This window comes from Coenobita brevimanus, chromosome 1, assembly GCF_032717465.1.
Source record: "Coenobita brevimanus isolate Jiangsu-jjx chromosome 1, ASM3271746v2, whole genome shotgun sequence".
Taxonomy (NCBI): Eukaryota; Metazoa; Arthropoda; class Malacostraca; order Decapoda; family Coenobitidae; genus Coenobita; species Coenobita brevimanus.
Window position 1 is genome coordinate 6,157,820 of NC_136954.1, and position 15,013 is coordinate 6,172,832.

Sequence of the window (15,013 nt, forward strand, 5' to 3'; positions counted from 1 at the left end):
ATAATTGGCAAGGAAAATAGTCACAGCCTTGAACATAACCAAGTATAACCAAGTGACCTGAAAGTGTACAGTATATATTTTAAGGCTGTGTTCGTTAGGAAATATGTACTTTCGCTCCCTCTAAAGCGAAAAATTAAAAAAGAAGTCCTACCGCAATACCTGGACGTGTGGACATAGGCTTACATGCAGTTTTACCGTCTACTGCAAACTGGTAAACAAAACAGAAAAGTGTCGATAACGTTGTCTGATACCTAAATGTGTGAATATTGTCGCTTACTAAATGTCTTGCACGGAACGGCACAGTTTCTCCCACACGGAAACAAACATGTATATAATTTAGTATGCCGATATCATCTGGCAAAGAAAAAAGCGTGCTTCTTTTTCCTAACGTGCGAAAATATATTTATACTTACACTGCCAAGTCACATCTGGCAGGGAAATCACTTTTAAGTTTACTCTCTTACGTGTGTGCAAAAACTAGCCATAATTTTTTGTCTTGTACTATCACCTAGCGAGTAAAAACACTGTTAAGGTTGCTCTCGTAGCAGAACGTGCGAAAATATACGCTCTTTCATCGCCCATAATCAAAAAAAGAAAAAAAAGTGTTACAGGCCAACGCCCTCCATTCGCTGCGTGTAAAGAAAGACGCAGCGTAAAAATCGTATTTATGAATATTTAATTTCTCCAGAAAAGTTAAGAACCATGGCGATAATCTGATGATTGTGTCAGTTCACGTAATTATTCGCTGCTGTTGTATGTCTCTTGTTCGGCATCAATGGTGTTTGTTTGTTTTGCAAGTGAATTGATAAATAGCGTGGTTCGCAATTTGGTCAAGCGAATTAGCCAACATTTTATCCTGAAGGTAATATAAAAGTTGTGAAAGTCCCATGAAAGGTATAGTTTGCGAATATATATAAAAACTTTTAGCCTGACAACGCATCCTGGCTCCGAGAGCTACGTCACGAAATTTTGAGTTTGGACAAATTAAAGGTGCATGCGACAGCGAGGCTCAAGTGTAAAGTTCGTGTGACCGCGGATGTGTAAGATGTTGGTTCGGTGAAAGCTTGGAATCTCTATGTTGATTTTCATGTCCGTGTGAGTGTAATTCGTCGAGGGAAATTACTGTGAAATGCTTGGAGGCTTTAGTACGAGGACGTGCCGTGAACCTTTAAGTTGAAGTCGTCCTTTGAAGTTAAATGTTTAATGTTGCTAAGATTAAGTGGAAATAATTAGTCTACCGTGAAATACAGTGTTTTGACACAATATTAATGTAGTTTCGTATGAGACTGGTAACAAACGTTCTTTTATCACAAGTTGCCGTGAAATCCGAGACCCAGGTACGAACAATTAATGTGAAACTTTGAAGCTTGATATAATAATAAAAAAAAAGTCTAAGCTTAAGTATGAACCGTTACTGTGACATAATTTGACTCTGAAATCTTTTGAAGCTTAATGACGAACAGTTAAAACGAAGTTAACCAAAGACTTATTTAAGAACGACTACAGCGAAATCATTCACTATCTACTTAAAGCATAAACACAACAATATAAACATTTGGTGTGAAGTAACTGAAAGCCTAAACACAAACCAGCCATTCAGCCAGATTTATGTTGTATAATGTTTTTATAAGACTGAATTCTTCAGTAAAATTTTGAGTGAAATACTTTAAGGCTAAACCACAACAACAATTAACTTTTGATCTCCGCGAAGTAATTATAGAAAAGCTTTTAGTGACCTTCATAGTCTGACGGAAGTACTGTAAAATTTAATATTGGGTGAGGTCCAGCAAGGGAAACTGTAAGGCAAACAGTTAAACAATAAAGGATATTATCTACGGCGTCTTAAGAATATATAAATATATATATAAAAATATATAAATTGTTTAGCAAAGTGGAAACCAGACTAAAAAACTTCGTAGCAAAAGTTTAAGTGATACAGTGCTTCATGAATTTTATACACTAAGAAAATTTCATAAGTACATAAACAAGCCGAAGAAATAGAACGTTTCAGAACAGACCAAGAAAATCGTGTCTTCTAATCAAGCTGCCAATGCAGACCAAGAAAATATTATCGAAAAATGGTAAAAGCCAACTAAGAAAATTGTACTGCAAAGCCTTGAAACACATTAATAAAGCTGTATACAAAATCTTGAAATCTTAGAAAAACACATATTGCAAAATATTGAAGCAAATCTAAGAAAATCATAATCAGACCCTGGAAACAGGCATAGAAATCATACACTAAGAAAGACATCTAACTCTTGGAGCGAGTTATCAGAAAGTCCAATAACAAAGACTTGAGCTTTAATTAGGAATCTGTAAGGAGAACCTTGAGACGGAATTTAAGAGAATCGTACTTCCACATACAAATTTTTAAATAGAAAAAAACTTTGACTAAAATCTTGAATAAAAAATTATAGCCCACCAAAAATCTTGAAACAGGCTATAAGAAAATCGTGTATTAAAAACTGGACCAGGCCTTGAAGAAAGTTGCATACAGAAATCTAAAAAAACAACAACAACAATATATATCGAATAAAAAATCTGAAACTACGGCAGTCTTGTAAAAAGTTTTAAGAAACCATGTGCAGTTGTGATACATTCTTTTAAGACACCACATGGCAGTCTTTAAGTGTTTCATCGTTGTTTATAACTCGCTCCAGCAAAGTCGCTGTTAAGAAATCGACTGGCGAAGTCATTGTCGCCACAGTGTCTCTAACTCGTCCCTCCGTTTAATCACCATCGTCACACTGACCCTCCAACCATGGGCGTGATGTGGGCGTCGCGTGGGCGGCTGTGGGTGGCCATGGGCGTGCTGATAGTGGGGTGGCGCTCGGTCTTCCCAACCTCAGTCTTGGCGGAGACCATTCCCTTCGGTAAGTTGTAAAGAATGAGAGTTATTCCTCCGTTTACTCTGGCTTGACCTTTAAAATTGCCATCTCTGCGTCTTCAATGTAAGTTTAAACAAATGGATTTGCAGTAAAATATGGTGAGAGTCATGAAGAGGTGCAATGGAAAGCACGCTATTTTTTTCTGCTACTGGACTAGCTACGTGATATAAGATGCAAAATGAAGAACGTGAATTCAGATGTAAAATGACAACTGGGCCATATTAAAATGAAAAGTGTATGGACTGGATCCTTATGAACCCGCTTCACTATAGTTTTGATGATTCCTCAGAGGAGTCGGTTTGTTTTCACTTGACAGAACTGGGCCACTCCTATAACTTGAATGTAAAGTCGTGGCTGCATGATATTTAGTGAGCCTTAGTTATAAAGTGTGAGTGAGAGTCCTTGGTTACTGGTCAAATTTACCTAAATTACACTTGGCCAACAACCATGCTGAAAGGGACTAGAGATCTTTGTCAGGTTAGAGCAAACAGGCAGCAGTTTCTCGCCCATTTTCTTTAACCAGCTCTTCAAAAACTATTCTGTGTTAGATCGCCATATCGAAACCCCCATTAGTTAGTTTGGTTCCTGGTGCTTCCTCATATTGCTTACCTAATTGGTTTATTTTGGTTCATGGTGGTTGCTTATGCCCCAACCCAATTAATTTATTTTGGTTGATTTATTTGGAGAAGGCATATGACAGGGTGGATAGACAAGGATTGTGGAAAGTGTTAAGAATATATGGAGTAGATGGGAAGTTGTTGAATGCTGTGAAGAGTATGTACGATGGTGCGAAGGCTGCAGTGCGTGTGGATGGTGAACTAAGTGAATTTTTCTCTTTGAAAGTTGGGTTGAAACAGGGATGTGTCATACCTCCATGGTTGTTCAGTCTGTACATGGATGGGGTAATAAAAGAGGTACAAGGTAGGGTGGTGGATGTTGGAGTGGCCCTGGTGAGAGAGGATAGTGTTTGGAAACTCCCTGTACTGTTGTTTGCAGATGATACTGTGTTGTTGAGTGAAGACGAAGGGGAGCTGCAAGGCTTGGTGGATGAGTTTGGGAGAGAGTGTAAGAAACGGAATCTGAAGGTGAATGTAAGGAAGAGTAAAGTGATGGTCTTTGAGAGAGGTGAAGTCAGTGAATGTACAGCGAGGCTGGATGGTGAGGAATTGGAAAATGTGAGTACGTTTAAGTACTTGGGTAGTGTGATGAGTAAGGATGGAGGTTTGGAGGGTGAAGTGCTTGAAAGGGTACAGCAGGGAAGAAAGGTTGCTGGTTCTTTGAAAGCAATGATAAGAAACAGGGAAGTGAGCATGGAAGTGAAAAAGTTACTACATGACAGTATTGTGATACCAACTCTAACGTACGGAAGTGAAGCTTGGACGTTGTTGGAAGGACACAAGTCAAGAGTGAGAGCAGTGGAAATGAGTTATTTAAGAGGAGCCTGTGGAGTCACATGGAGAGATAGGCTGACGAATGAGGATATAAAGGAACGTTGTGGTGTTGATGTGGATGTGATAGGGAGCGTTATGAGGAACACACTGATGTGGTTTGGCCATGTGGAGAGGATGGAGGGTGAAATACTGACGAAGAGAGTGTATGTGAGTGAGGTGGAGGGGGGAAGAGGGAGGGGGAGGCCGAGGATGAGATGGAGGGATGGGGTGGAGAGGTATATGAGAGAGGGGGGTGTGAGTTGGGAGCAGGGCAGTGAAATGGCGGGGGACAGGGCGACTTGGAGGCGATTTGTTTGTGGCCACCCCAAACGGGATTGAGGCGTCTGGCAATAGATAGATAGATAGATAGATTTTGATGCACGGTGGTTGCTAATGCCCCAGCTCAATTGGTTTATTTTTCTCGGTTTATTTTGATGTACTGTGGTGTTTCATGTTCCTGCCGAGATTATTCGTTTTGGTTCATGGTGGTTCCTCATGTCCCAAACCCAGTGATTTATTTTGATTCACATTGTAGTTCCTCATGACCCTGGTGCTCCCCGTCAACGGTCCATCCTCCAGTCACTACCACGATTTTTTTCCTCTGGTCATAGGGTTAGATTTGCTAACTTAGGCCAAGTCCTTCTCGCAACTATTTTTTCTGCGGGGAGAACAACAACGGGGACAAGATTCGGCACTCACTTTTCCTCCTCCATGCAAAAACAACCTAACTTACAGTCAGTTCAGCGTCGTAACCAGGCTATTCTCTTGCTGGAAGAACAAGGGTAGAAAGATCTTGCTGTGTCCAGCCCTTTTCCTCCATATAGAAAACAGCTCTTAGTTAAAACTGGGAATTGATCGTAAGCTTTTTTTTTTTTTTTCTTTTTTTTTTTCAGCTCACCGATCTCATGTTTACGAAACTTTTGATAGACATGAAAACTTTGTAGCTGTGTACTGTGTAGGTACCGGGTATCACATTTTGTTCCCAAATGATGCATCTGAAACCAGGTTAGAATCCTCATACCTGTCAGTTTTCTGTAACTGTACTCGATAATCGTTCATAAAAGTATGAGAAATTTCTGCCTTGGTCTCTGTGTAATAATAACGGAATTAGCACAGTCCCATATTAACCCCATCGAGGTGTACAGCACGGGCCTGACTCGAGGCTCTCGTAGTCGAGAACTTTTAAGGAAAAAAAAAGTTACTTTTCGCTGATGCCTTTACACGATCGAAAATTCTCCCAGTCACTTCTCGTGGATCGCACTCACGGAAGGCCGTCAGTCAGACTGAGACAGTAACCACTAGATCCCCAGGCGCCTTGTATTAAACGTATACAGTAAGTGCTTGATTCTTTCAACACTGGTTTCTCCAGGAGTTTTATTAGGTTTAGGAGACTTTTCGAAAACGTATATCTCATCTCAACAGCCGTTCGAGTGTCCACTGCAGGACCGGCCTATCCCTACCGAAGTGGGGACGATACAGCTAATGTATCTCTACCAAGTGGCTTAGGCTGTCTAGTAGAGATTGTATGTAGGGTGAGAAGTGCTTGTAAATGTAACTGTAGTGTTGGAGTGGCTTTGGATGTGTGTGTAGTCTGTGAACCAAGTGTAATCGGCCCGCGCTAGCCGACTGGGTGCAAGCATACTTTACAGTAAGCGACACTGGTTCAACCACAGCACCCCTTGTGTCCGCCAATGCAGTGCGTGGCCAGAAGAACGCTCCCAACGTTTTTTTTTTACCCTGGCGGGGCGCGAACCCTCGTTCTTCAGTGTACGAAAACGCACACTTTACCACATTACCACAGAGGCTAATATATATATATATATATATATATATATATATATATATATATATATATAAAGTCTTTAGTACAGGACTACAAGGGGACTCTGATGGGCTGAATAAAAATGTTTAGATGTAGCAGCAGTAACCAAAGAACAGCGTAGTCTACATTAGAGTTTCTCTCTCTCTCTCTGCCAAGGAAAAATACTCCAGGAACATTTTATAGCTTAGGCCTAGACCAAAGGTTTCCAGCTTGGCGTAAATTACCCCAAGTAGGGTAATTTTGAGTTTCTTTTGGGTAATGGACAGGAGAATAATATCACCACAATCTCCACTGTAGTCTGACCTACTTTCCTTGTTTAAGCGGAGAGAAAGAACCCGGAACAAGGACCTTTCATTTCTTTACGGACCTGATTGAAAAGATTAAGGAAGCTAAAAGTAATAATGTTGAAAAGATTAAGGAAGCTAAAAGTAATAATGTTGAAAAGATTAAGGAAGCTAAAAGTAATAATGTTGGAAAGATTAAGGAAGCTAAAAGTAATAATGTTGGGAAGATTAAGGAAGCTAAAAGTAATAAGATTGGAAAGATTAAGGAAGCTAAAAGTAATAATGTTGGAAAGATTAAGGAAGCTAAAAGTAATAAGGTTGGAAAGATTAAGGAAGCTAAAAATAATAATGTTGGAAAGATTAAGGAAGCTAAAAGTAATAAAGTTGGAAAGATTAAGGAAGGTAAAAGTAATAAGGTTGGAAAGATTAAGGAAGCTAAAAGTAATAATGGTGAAAAGATTAAGGAAGCTAAAAGTAATATCTCCCCCTTCCCAGTTCGTGTGAAGTATGACAGGTTTGTTTGCGACACAAGTGCTGGGCGGTGGGGTTACAACATCCGTTTATACAGGCATTTCCCTGTTGATAGTTTCTTGTGCACGCGTAGATGGAGAAATTATAGCAAATGAATTTTTTTTACTGTTTACTAAGAATAATCTTTGTTCAGCGGTTTGAAGGCGAATTTTGAGAAAAGCCACGTAAGTAACATTTTCAGTACTTTAACAGAAGTTTTTAAATGATGTGCATAGGTCCGATGTAATGTTTATAGTTCCCGAGATATCACAGTTGTGGGGCTCAGTTTAACTTTTTTTTTTTTTTTTTTTTTTTTTTTTTTACAGTTGTGGCGAATTTTCAGATGATCACTTAACAGCCATTATATACTTTTTCATAAGCCTTCCATCGATGTGCTTATGTCCGTTGTAGGATGAATACCGGGTCTCCGGAAATACAAAAAATCTTCATGGTGTTTGGTGCTCAGTTTCACGTTTTTTTCTTTTCATTAATTTGGAGGATATTTTGGAGAAAAACTTCGTAAGTATCATTTATTACATTTTCTTAAGCTTTGTAATGATGTTCCGAAATGCTTTGTAGGTTTGTTTCCAAAATAACAGTTTTAGTACTGTTGAAGGTGAATTTACGCATTTTTACCCTTTTTATGGCAATATGGCGACGAATTTAGAGAGAGTATTTAAATAACACATTACTTTTTCGTAAGCTTTCAAACTATGTACTGTACGTAGATCCATAATAGCTTTGATAGTCTCGGAAATAACAGTTTTTGCTGCTTGGTGCTCAATTGGACTTTTTTTTTTGTTTTATAGCTTTGTATCGGTATGTAGTAGTGAATTTAAAGCAAGTTACTTAAGTCACACCTGTCGCATTTTCATACATTTTCCAACGATGTGTTTAGATATTCCCATACATCATCAGTCTCCAAAATAACACAAAGTCGGTGCCGTGGTCTGTGTAGGGTAAAGGTGAACTAACAGCATTCTCGCTCGCCACACTATTAAAGTGAGAGGAGGTAGGGAAATGGGGAAGGGCGGAGGAATGGAATAAGGAGAGAGAGGGGAGGCAAGGGCAAGCATGGTAGTAAGGAGGATGGGAGGAAAGGAAAGGAGAGAATGCGAGTGGAAGGAGAGGGAGTGGAGGGGGTACCGGAGCGTGGAAGGGAGAACGGGAGGGAAGAAAGGTATGGAGAGAAAGAAGGAAGGGGGGACTTGGAGAGAGAGAGAGAGAGAGAGAGAGAGAGAGAGAGAGAGAGAGAGATGGTATCACTAAATGTAACTCCTAATTCTCATTTCTCCCTTTAGGTGAGTTTTGTCTAGTGTACCTGGCACCGGGTTTTTCCCATGTATGTGCCAACTCTCAGTTTTTTTTTTTTTTCAACTGTTTTATAAGCATTGTGAAGTTGATTTGAACAAGTTGCAGTCCAAGAAATTTGTCCGTAAATAATAGAGTGATTAACTTTTTTCTTCGTCGACGTTTTCCAAATAAATATTATGGTGATTGATTTTCCTCTTGTCATTGTTATGGTGATAGGACATGAAAAAAATATGGTGACAGGACTTTTCCCCTTATAAATATTTTGATGATAGTATTCCCTTGTAAGTTAAATGGTGATAGACTTTTCCTCTTGTAAATATTATGGCAATACTTTTCTCCTTGTAAATATTATGGTGATTGGAGTTTTCCCCTGTAAATATTATGGTGATAGGAATTTTTTTGCGAATATGATTGTGGTAGGCTTTTACCTTCGTAAATAAGATGGTCTTTTATCTGTGAATATTACTCTGATAAATATCCTCGTATTTATATCAGTGAATATCCGTCAAAATCTCTCCCTTTCAGTCTTTCTTCTCAACTCTTTCAGGCTCCAATGATTCATATACAGCTGAATAAAATCATCTTTAGTCAGTGTAGTTAGAAGACTTAGAGAGTTATTGGTGGTAGTATGAACACTGTCTGGCTCTGACCAACTCCCAGCTGAATAAAATGATGTTAATTGGAAAAGTAAGGGAGAATCAGGGACATTGTAAGGTACGGCAAATGTGCAAAATTCCACCCTTTCCCTGCTTTTTCTCTCTCTCTCTCTTTCTCTCAGTCTGTTTATATATCTATACACAGCCAGAAACGTCCGAGATAATAAAGAATTCAAGCTCTATCCTGTCTCCCTCCCGACATTTCCACTTGTCACAGTGGGTTATCTAATATGCATCTGTTGGGCAGAAAATTTCTGAGGTTAGTGTATGAAAAATAGACAGGTAGACAAATTCAGATAAATGGATGTATATATATATATATATATATATATATATATATATATATATATATATATAAATATATATATATATATATATAGGTAGACAAATACAGATAAATGGATGGAGAGAGAGAGAGAGAGAGAGAGAGAGAGAGAGAGAGAATTATGAATTTGAGCACTTGTGTGAGTACAGTATGTGTGTGGATGTGTATATTTTTTTTATTTGATAGCCATGCACAGAAACGGAGACACAGTGACGGGTACAGAGACAGCCACAGACAGATATACAAAGACAGATACAGGCAGACACAGACACAAGTACACACACACAAATAAACAGTTAAACAGACAAAGATATACAGACTTAAACACATATATGCAGACCCAGGGAGAGACATAGACACAAACAGAAACAAACACAGACACAGAGGTACAGCTTACTGCGTCTCTTGGTCCATCTTCAAATAGGATAATGGGACTTAATGAACGTGAAAAAAAAAAAAAAATCTTGTATTTACTCCTCGCCCAAGATTATTTATTAATTAATTTATTTTTATGGTTGGTGTCGCTTGCTGCAGTTTTTTTTTTTTTTTTTTTTATGCAAGGAAGAAGAAACCAAAGGTCACCCCAATACTGCCAGGGTTCAGATCCTGATGCGGGCAGCTGGACCACTCGCCTCAGGTGACCCTTCACCCTCTGTGGATTGGTAGATAAAAGATGTAATTAGGGTAACACATAACTGGGGAAACTTTGGTAACCTGGATGATACAGTGGCATAGTATTCATGACTGGTTGAACAATCCGCCACAGTCTCAAAGGCTTAAGGTACTAAGATGAGCACCGTGGCTAAGCGTCTCATGGTATCGGCCCCCACCTTTGTCTTGCTGCCTCCAGACACCTTTATTGGGATTAGGGTTGATCTCTAGTGAATGGGTTAATAAAATTAGGCTGTACCTAACAGAAAGGCCGAAATGTCCCTCCCCAGCAGAATCACATGTTCTAAAAATTTGTAGTACGGTAATTATAAAAAGTAGAACACCGTAAAATTGTCCAAGGACATTTCTGATAACGAAAAACTTCCCGCAACCATTGCCTACTAGAAGCCGAGCTATATTTGGATCTTGAGGTCAAGGTCCTTGATTTGTGCATGTGACCTTAGGTCATTTAATCCTTCTTGAAAAGTTAGGTGACATTTGGAATAACCGGGAAAGGCCCAATTTTTGACCCCGGGCGATCTCAGAGAATAATCATCAGATCCGGACTGTACCGTATTAACTTCTGCATCTGGCCTTGATCCAGGTATATGCCATAACAATTTCTGCCCTCTAACTTTATTGGTTCTTGAGCTTTAGGGTCACTATTTTCTGGATCCTATCCAGGTTCCGGTAGTCGGATCAAGATGATATATGGTCAGATGAAGCAGCCATCCAGTACTATAATATGGCCAAGAATGAAGGCTGCAGCTCATACGGTATACAAATGGCAGCGATTGAGATCTTTCATAGAATAATAACAGTATTGACAAAAACACGATAACTTCCCACAGAGATATGGGAAGTTGTAATTAATTAATAATTAATAATAAAAAATAATAGTAATAATGGTAATAATAATAATAGTTGTAATTAATAATAATGATAATAATAATAATATTAATAGTAAAAATAACAATAATAATGATAATGATAATAATAATAATTAATAATAATAATAATAATAGTAATAATATAATAATAATAATATTGATAAATAATAATAATGATAAATAATAATAACAATAATGATGATAATAACAGTAATGATAATAATAATAATAATAATAAAACTAATGAAAGGCGAAGGGCGGAAAAATAAGGAGAGGGGGAGATAGGGAGGAAAAGTGTGTGGGAGAAGGAGGGGGAGCAAGGAGGAAGAGGCTGAGAGGAAGAGGAAAGAGATGGAAATGATGAAATGTTAAGAGGAGGAATAATAGGAAGAAGAGATGTGAAATGAGAGAGAGGGAGAAACATTTTTGGCGTCGAGTGAAGAGGAAAATGGAGACGACGGTAACTCATTTCTGTCATTTCATCTGTGTGTGTGTGTGTGTGTGTGTGTGTGTGTGTGTGTGTGTGTGTGTGTGTGTCATGTTTGTGTTTCTGTTTGTCTGTCAGTCTCTCCATATATTGTCAAGTCTTTCTGTCTGTCTCTGTCTCTATCTCTCTGTCTATCCAGTTGTCAGTATTGCTATGTGTATACCTAAATCTATCAGAGTACCGTATCATCTGCCCCTCTATGTCTAGCTATCTATTTAGGCTAGACATATGTATTTGTTTATCTATCTGTGTTTTTGTCCGTGTGTCTGTCTGTCAGTTTACATGTATATCAGTTTATCTATCTGTATCTATCTATCTATATCTATCACTTTTCCTGTTTCTTTAATATTACTATCAAAATTTTTAGTAAGTTTTCTCATTAATTTTTTCCCATAGTTACTTCCCTATAGTTACTTCCCATAGTTACTTCCCCATACAGTTACTTCCCCATACAGTTACTTCCGAGTAGTTACTTTCCCCATACGGTTACTTCCCCATACAGTTACCTCCCCATAGAGTTACTTCCCCCATACAGTTACTTCCCCATAGTTACTTCCCCATACAGTTACTTCCCCCATACGGTTACTTCCCCATACAGTTACTTCCCCATACAGTTACTTCCCCCATACAGTTACTTCCCCATAGTTACTTCCCATACAGTTACTTCCCCATACAGTTACTTCCTCATACAGTTACTTCCCCCATACAGTTACTTCCCCATAGTGTTACTTCCCCCATACGGTTACTTCCTCATACAGTTACTTCCCCATACAGTTATTTCTCCATACAGTTACTTCCCCATAGTTACTTCCCCATACAGTTACTTCCCCCATACGGTTACTTCCCCATACAGTTACTTCCCCATACAGTTACTTCCCCCATAGTGTTACTTCCCCTTAGTTACTTCCCCATACAGTTACTTCCCCATACAGTTACTTCCTCATACAGTTACTTCCCCATACAGTTACTTCCCCCATACAGTTACTTCCCCATACAGTTACTTCCCCATAGTTACTTCCCCATACAGTTACTTCCCCTTAGTTACATCCCCCATACGGTTACTTCCCCATTCAGTTACTTCCCCATACAGTTACTTCCCATAGTTACTTCCCCATACAGTTACCGGTACTTCCCCATACAGTTACTTCCCCATACAGTTACTTCCCATAGTTAATTCCCCATACAGTTACCGGTACTTCCCCATACAGTTACTTCCCCATACAGTTACTTCCTCATACAGTTACTTCCCATAGTTACTTCCCCATAGTTACTTCCCCATGCAGTTACTTCCCCATACAGTTACTTCCCCATACAGTTACTTCCCCATACAGTTACTTCCTCATACAGTTACTTCCTCATACAGTTACTTCACCATGTAGTTACTTCACCATACAGTTACTTCCCCATACAGTTACTTCCCCATACAATTACCAGTACTTCTCCATAGTTACTTCCCCATAGGTACTTCCCCATACAGTTACTTCCCCATAGTTACATCCCCATATAGTTACTTCTCCATAGTTCCTTCCCCATAGAGTTACTACCCCATACAGTTACTTCCCCATGGTAACTTCCCCATACAGTTGTTTCCGAATAGTTACTTCCCATAGTTACTTCCAAAACAGTTACTTCCCCATACTGTTACTTTCCCGTTCAGTTACTTCCCCATAGTTACTTCCCTGTACAGTTCTCCATACAGTTACTTCCTCATGCAGTTACTTGCTCATACGGTTACTTCACACAATTACCATCTGATAGGATTATTTATATAGGCACTTCCCCCCCTTTCTGTCTGTCTGTCTGTCTGTCTGACTCTCTCTCTCTCTCTCTCTCTCTCTTGCCAGATGGTCTGTCCTGTGAATTGTGGCCACGACCAAAGAAAAAAAAATCTATCCCTACTGGTTACGATTTTTTTTCCTCGACAGACCCCTCTCCCACATATGAATGACCTTTCTTTTTTTTCTTTTTTTCTTTTTGTTTCATTTCTTTTTCTGGCTACAGTCATCAACTTACTGCAAGAATAAGCTAAATGGTGGCGTTGGGGTGAAGGGGTTGAGTTATATAGTAAATATTGTTAAACTACTAATGAAGAATGAATCGCAAAGTCACTTCTATCCAGGAGAATCGGATATTACCATTTCACCGTATATTGGGAATAGCATTAATATTTCTTCATAGTCCCTCACAGTCTTTTCAATCAGCCGTATTGTCGTTGGTGTAAGGCCTCGAAGTACGTCTTATTTACCCCCGTATTTATAAGACTTAATTTCTTCATTAAAGTTTCCTGTATTATTGTGTATTCTTGCTACAGAGGTTCAAATTTCAGCTCAGGAGAGACCGTAGAAGTGAGGAGGTTAGTGAAGGTTGCATCCAGCATCATCGGTTCTAACATCACCGGATCTTACATCACCGGTTCTAACACCACCGGTTCTAACATCACCGGTTCTAAAATCGCCAATTCTATCACCAGTTTAGTTCTAACATCACCAGTTCTAACGCCACCAGTTTAGTTCTAACACCACCAGTTCTAACATCACCGGTTCTGTCACCAACAGTTCTAACACCATTATTCTAATACTAACATCACGAGTTCTAATATCACCGGTTCTAACATCACCAGTTCTAACACCGTCAGTTCTAACACCACTAATTCTAATACCACCTGTTGTAACACCATCAGTTCTAACACCACAAGTTCTGACATCACTGATTCTAATACTAACACCACCATTTCTAATATCAGCGGTTCTAACACCACTAGTTCTAACACCATCATATCTAATATCACCGGTTCTAACACCACTAGTTCTTACATTCTTTTTCTTTGCCGTCTCATTTTGTTATGGAATTGGCTCTGGTATTTATCCACATTTCCTTCTTGTTTTTCCAGTGGCCCTGCCTTACTAGGTGACTCTTACATTAGCTCACTGAAACGAAGAACATCTTTTTATATATTATTCCTCCCATCTGTTGAGGATTTTAGAAAGATTAGAATATTTTTCGAGTATGAGTTAGCACGAGACATTTATCAAGTTTAATAATTCGTTTAGATAGATCGGAAATTAAGTATACGTTATTGGAATGGGGTTAATTAAGGCTGTATCTAAGTTTACCTGTTGGAAAGTCTCTCTCATTTTCGTTCACCCTCTCATGGAAATTGCTGGAGTGTCTGTTTCCTCTCCGTCCTCGCCCCCTTCCCCTCCTCGCCTCCTCTCCCCCCCTCTCTCTCTTCGTCCCTTTTCCCTCCTCGTCCTCTCTCCCTTCTCGTCCTTTAATTGGCGCCTGCGTTACTCTGTCTTGCGTTACCTGCCTATGTGGACGGCTGTTGTCATCGGGTTTACGGTGTATTTTTCTACTGGGTCTTAATGGTTCTATTAGCTCCGTCATCACACCTTTAAGACCTATATTTTCATTGGTGAAGAAAGCTCACTAACACCATTTCATGAGCGATTTATTTAGCTTTTTATATATTACTGCCCTATTCTGTGTTAGGTAAATCTTTCGAACATCGTCAAACTCTGCATAAATAACGTGCAAAAGGATTTTAACCAGCCGTATCCAAAACTAAAGGAAAAGGTGCTTGGAAGCCTCCTTACGTGACTAAAATGCGAACCAAAGTTTACGGGGCGAGAATATTAACACCTTCACAACGAGGACGCAATTTTATTTTAATTTTTAACACTACAAGGCCATTTTATATAGGCTGCCTTAGAAGAGAAGCCTAGTACTAAAGGGCAAAATGAAGGCTGTATC